Genomic DNA, 6,312 nt, shown 5'->3' with positions numbered 1-6,312 from the left:
TGATTTTGTAGGGATGAACTTTCTTTAGCCATGTTATTTTGAGAAGACATGATTGCTTTGATTAGTATGCTTGAAGTGTTACTATTTCTTTTATCAATATGAACTTTTATTTTGAATCATTTGGATCTGAACATTCATGCCACAATAAAGAAAATTACATTGAGAATTATGCTAGGTAGCATTCCACATCAAAAATTCTGTTTTTATCATTTACCTACTCGAGGACGAGCAGGAATTAAGCTTGGGGATGCTTGATACGTCTCCAACGTATCTATAATTTTTTATTGTTCCATGCTATTATATTACCCTTTTGGATGTTTATGGGCTTTATTTTACACATTTATATCATTTTTGGGACTAACCTACTAACCGGAGGCCCAGCCCGTATTGCTGTTTTTTTTTTGCCTATTTTTTCGAACAAAAGGAATATCAAGCGGAGTCCAAATGGAATGAAACCTTCGGGAGCGTGATTTTTGGAACGAACGTGATCCGGAGAACTTGGAGTGCAAGTCAAGAAGCAAACGAGGCGGCCAGGAGATAGGAGAGCGCGCCCACCCCTCCTGGGCGCGCCCCTGTCTCCTGGGCCCCTCGAGCGGCCACCGACGTACTTCTTCCTCCTATATATACCTACGTACCCCGAAAACATCCAGGGAGAAACCGAAACACAATTTCCACCGCCGTAACCTTCTGTATCCGCGAGATCCCATCTTGGAGCCTTCGCCGATGTTCCGCTGGAGGGGGAATCGACCACGGAGGGCTTCTACATCGACACCATAGCCCCTCCGATGAGTTGTGAGTAGTTTACCACAGACCTTCGAGTCCATAGTTATTAGCTAGATGGCTTCTTCTCTCTTTTTGGATCTCAATACAATGTTCTCCCCCTCTCTTGTGGAGATCTATTCGATGTAAACTCTTTTTGCGGTGTGTTTGTCGAGATCCGATGAATTGTGGGTTTATGACCAAGTTTATCTATGAGAAATATTTGAATCTTCTCTGAATTCTTTTATGTATGATTGAGTTATCTTTGCAAGTCTTTTCGAACTATCAGTTTGGTTTGGCCTACTAGATTGATCTTTCTTGCCATGGGAGAAGTGCTTAGCTTTGGGTTCAATCTTGCGGTGTCCTTACCCAGTGATAGAAAGTGTTGCAAGGCACGTATTGTATTGTTGCCATCGAGGATAAAAAGATGGGGTTTATATCATATTGCTTGAGTTTATCGCTCTACATCATGTCATCTTTCTTAATGTGTTACTCTGTTCTTATGAACTTAATACTCTAGATGCATGCTGGATAGCGGTCGATGTGTGGAGTAATAGTAGTAGATGAAGGCAGGAGTCGGTCTACTTGTTGCGGACGTGATGCCTATATACATGATCATGCCTAGATAATCTCATAATTATCCGCTTTTCTATCAATTGCTCGACAGTAATTTGTTCACCCACCGTAATACTTATGCTATCTTGAGAGAAGCCTCTAGTGAAACATATGGCCCCGGGGTCTATCTTTTATCATATTAGCTTTCAGTCTACTTTTATTTGCATCTTTATCTTTTGCATCTATATTATAAAATACCAAAAATATATTTATCTTATCATATTATCTCTATCAGATCTCACTTTCGCAAGTGGTCGTGAAGGGATTGACAACCCCTTTATTGTGTTGGTTGCGAGTTATTTGTTTGTTTGTGTAGGTGCGTGGGACTTTTGAGGAGCCTCCTACTGGATTGATACCTTGGTTCTCAAAAACCGAGGGAAATATTTATGCTACTATTGCTGCATCACCCTTTCCTCTTCAAGGAAAACCAATGCAAGCTCAAGACGTAGCATTAGTTTTTCCGCTGAGCCCTAGGCTAAACCCTTCTCTTGCCAGGAGGTGAGCCGCATGGGGACTCCGGATCAGAATTCGGGGGTCGCCGCCCAGTTGGTGCCGCGCAGCTCGGTGATGTAGAACCACCCCGATTGCCATCCCTTTGTAGTATCCACAAAGGAGCCTTCGAGCCAGGTGACATTGGGCATCTTGCCCACCATGGCGCCTCCGCACTCCGCTTGTTGGCTGCTCACCACCTTTGGCTTCACATTGAAGATCTTCAGCCATAGGTCGAAATGAGGTGGGATGCGGAGGAAGGCCTCGCACACGACAATAAATGTCGAGATGTTGAGGATGGAGTTGGGGGGCAAGTCATGGATGTCCAGCCCGTAGTAGAACATCAGTCCGCGGACGAACGGGTGGAGGGGGAATCCCAGCCCGCGGACAAGGTGGGAGAGAAACACCACCCTTTCTTGGGGCTCCGGGGTAGGGATGATCTTCCCCTTGGTCGGAAGCCGATGAGCGATGTCTTTGGACAAGTATCCGGCCTCCCGGAGCTTCTTGATGTCCTCCTTCTTGACGGAGGAGGCCATCCACTTGCCTCCAGCTCCGGATCCGGACATGATTGGAGTGCGTTTTTGGGCGGAGAAGGTGAGAGCTTGGGCGTTGGAGCTCAAGGATGAATGGGCAGAGGAAGGAGAAGGCGTGAGTGAACGAGGAGGAATCCTTATCCCCTTATAAAGACAGTCAAAGTCGTGCGCCTCCCCCCTCGCCTTAAAATCCGCCTAATCACCAAGCACCCTGCAGATGGCACGGTTGAGTTACCCATGCCTGCATTGATGAGAATCCCGTGATAAGGGGACACGATCTCTGATTCACCAAGACGTGCCAATGAAACCGTGCCTCGAAATACGAAGGGACGGGATAAAAACGGTTCGAATAAAGACCGGGCTGTGGCATGGTGTCACGCTATGAGTTGTCAGCAGATTGGACTCGTGGGATATTATACTCTCTACAGTGGTATGTGGAATTTGTTTTGCAGAGCCGGACAGGATTCTTATGTTCAAGATCTACTTTGTAGTATTCGGAGAAGGAACCCGCCTTGCAATGCCGAAGACAATCTGCGTGCCGGACTCATCGTCATTGAAGCCTGGTTCAGGGGCTACTGAGGGAGTCCCATATTAAGGGGTCCTCGGACAGCCAGACTATATGCATATGCCGGACTATTGGGCTATGAAGATACAAGATAGAAGACTTCGTCCCGTGTCCGGATGGGACTGTCCTTTGCGTGGAAGGCAAGCTTGGTGGTTAGGATATGAAGATTCCTTTCTCTGTAACCGACTCTGTGTAACCCTAGCCCCCTCCGGTGTCTATATAAACCGGAGGGTTTAGTCCGTAGGACAAGAACAATCATAATCATAGGCTAGCTTCTAGGGTTTAGCCTCTACGATCTCGTGGTAGATCAACTCTTGTAATACTCATGTCATCAAGATCAATCAAGCAGGAAGTAGGGTATTATCTCCATCGAGAAGGCCCGAACCTGGGTAAACATTGTGTCCCCGCCTCCTATTACCATTAGCCTTAGACCACAGTTCGGGACCCCCTACCCGAGATCCGCCGGTTTTGACACCGACAATCATGTTTTGCTATACAACTCTTGTTTAAGATTTTTTACAGGAAAACTTCTCTCAAAATGGGAAGGTCCTTACATTATCGAGGAGGTATATCATTCCGGTGCCATAAAAATCAACAATGCCGAAGGCACAAATCCGAAAGGTGGTAAACGGTCAAAGAATCGAACATTGTATCTCAAGTAATCCCATAAATGTTGAGACCAATGTAATTGACACCGTAACACTGGAGGAGTACATAAGGGACACTTTCCAGAATGTTTCAGACTCCAAAAAGGAATAGGTATGTGGTACGGTAAGTAAACCGACTCCAAAACGTTTCCATTGATAATTTTTCTCTGTTTTGGAATATTTAAAAATTAGGAAAATTAAAAGTAGTCCGAAAGAGACACGAGGCGACCACAAGGGTGGAGGATGCACCCTACCCCCTGGGCGCGCCCCCCTACCTTGTGGCCACCTTGTGTGCCCTCCGGACTCCGTTTTCTTGAATGATATTTCTTTTGGTCGGTAAAAATTCATTATGTAATCTCCCGAAGGTTTTGACCATCGTACCATGACAAAATCCTCTGTTTTGTTTTGAGTTGTTTCTGCAGCAGATTTAGAGCAATATGTCGTCCCAGGATTTGGAGGGAGAAAGCTATGGGTTGATTACATTGCAGACCCCAAAGTCTACGGGGACTTAGAGCATTGTGGTTGGACCACAGAGAAAGGAGAAGACTATGATCCTAAGGGAAAGGAGGAGACAAGCCCAAATGAAGATGAAGTCCCACTACCTCAACCTGGGGACATGCACATGGAGTTCAAAAGGTCAAGTCTCCTAATAAAGCAAAAAAACCTAAGATCAAGTTTATCCCTTTTCGTCTCTTGCAGGAAAACAAACATGAACTATGTAAAAAGATACTAAGTCTTGAGCAGGAGATCGATGACTTAAGGGAGGAAATTTCTATCCTCAAGCGCAAGCTAGGGAAGAAGCCTACTACATCAACAACTCCATCATCACCACCTCTGAAGAAAGAGACATAAATACATGGGTATGGGCACTCCCCTTGGCAACTGCCAAGCTTGGGTGTCGGTGTACTAGAATAGGGGTACCCTAGTACCCCGAACTTGTGCACGGGCAGTTGCAGCGCCCCGCGGCAAGGGATTGCCGGGTGACCGCCAAGATCCTCTGTGGCTCCTTTGGAGCCATTCAAAAACAAAGTGTTCAAGTCAAGGAGGCAAGGCCCCGGCAAGAGGAGCTTGCCGGGAAGGCCAACCAAGGCATCTCAGGGAACTTGCCGCGACGCGCCACGCGTCCCGGCAAGGCCCGGCGAGCGACAAGCTCCCGGGCGCGACAAGACGACGACCGCGGCAAGGCACTTGCCGCGGCGAGCGGCCACTCTGTGCCCACGCTCCAGCGCATCCACCAACATGTCGCCCTGGGGGCCTTTCCCAGGCACGCGTGGCGGGAGGCTGTACAGCCAGCGGTGCGCGGTGGCATGCGGTGCTGACAAGATCGCCATCATGGCAAGCGGTGGCACCCATGACGATACCTTTCTACACTGTTTGGGCGACGCAGATGGGCATTTAATGCCCTTGTCCCCTGCCATCAGGGTTAGGTAGGATGCACTGTGCAGGCAACTGTACCAACCACCTCTCTTTTTATATTTTTACCCTTCTCTGTGTTGCCACCTGTTGGTGACCCCTTTAGCATATAAAAGGAGGCCCATGCGCAACGTAGAGGGGGTTCGGCTCATTCGGAAGCCAGAAAAACACTTAGCTCTCTCTCGAGCAAGAACATAATACAATCAGACAAGCAGCAGTAGGAGTATTATCTCTCCGGAGAGCTCCGAAGCTGGGTAAACTGCTCGTGTGTCTCGCCTCGATCTGCTCTTCGTGCGACCTCCGCCCCCCGCCGAACCGAAAGGGGCTCGGTCCGCCAGTCCCATAGGTGTTCGTGGATCAGTTTCCCCGACATCTCTGGCGTCGGAGGGATACCCAAAGTCCTCCATCCCCAGCTGCGCCATCTCCCTGTCGATAACTGCGGCGATGTTCACCAGACCCTCGGTCCAGTGCTCCACAGTCTCCTTGAATGCGTTCTGGGTGACGGCGATGCTCGCCAGCAGCGCCTCGTCGGCCTTGACCTTCTCCGACAAAGTCTTCTCCCGCTCCTTGGCGCCGTCCAGCGTCTGAGTTAGCGTGGCCAGCTTCAGCTCGAGATCCGCGTTGGAGTCCTTGGCGGCGCTGAGCTCCTTGCTCCTCTCAGCGAGAAGACCCTGCAGCTCACCATGGGCGGCAGCATCCTTCTCGCGCTCACGCTTGAGCGCGGCAAGCTCCTCACTGCTCTTCTTGATGTTCGCCTCCAGCTGCGCCACCCTCGCCTCCAGCTCCTTCTTGGCGGCCTCTGCAGTTGCGGCAGCATCCCTTGCTTCTTTGAGAGCCCCGCCAAGTGTTTCCTCACGCGCGACGAGCTCCTCCTCGTAGCTGTCAAGATTGGCCTTCCGCTGCACCAACTCGCCTTCTCGCGCGGACTATTTCTCGGCAGCAAGCCTTTGTTCCTCCTTAGCTTCTGCCTTCTCGAGAAGGAAGGCTGTGCGCTCCTCGGCGAGTCGCTCCTGCTCCTGTGCTAGAGACCGGAGAGCTTCCTGGTTGATGCTCCGGAGCTCCTCCGCGTGCTTCTCCATATCGACTCCCGCCTTTGCGACAAGTGCTTCCCGGGAAGCCAACTTGGCTTGTCGGGCGCGGTAGAGTGACAGCAGCTTCTGCAGCAGCTGCTCCTCCTCAGGCTCGCCATTGCTGCTGCTTGGCGCGTCAACCAATGACAGCCCAGCGGAGGCGAGCAGCTCCTCATCAAAAGTTTCTCCTTCAACCGGCGCCCTGGAGCTCGACGCCCAGG

This window comes from Triticum aestivum, chromosome 1B (genome assembly GCF_018294505.1).
Source record: "Triticum aestivum cultivar Chinese Spring chromosome 1B, IWGSC CS RefSeq v2.1, whole genome shotgun sequence".
Classification (NCBI taxonomy): Eukaryota; Viridiplantae; Streptophyta; class Magnoliopsida; order Poales; family Poaceae; genus Triticum; species Triticum aestivum.
Note: the sequence above shows the minus strand (reverse complement) of the source record.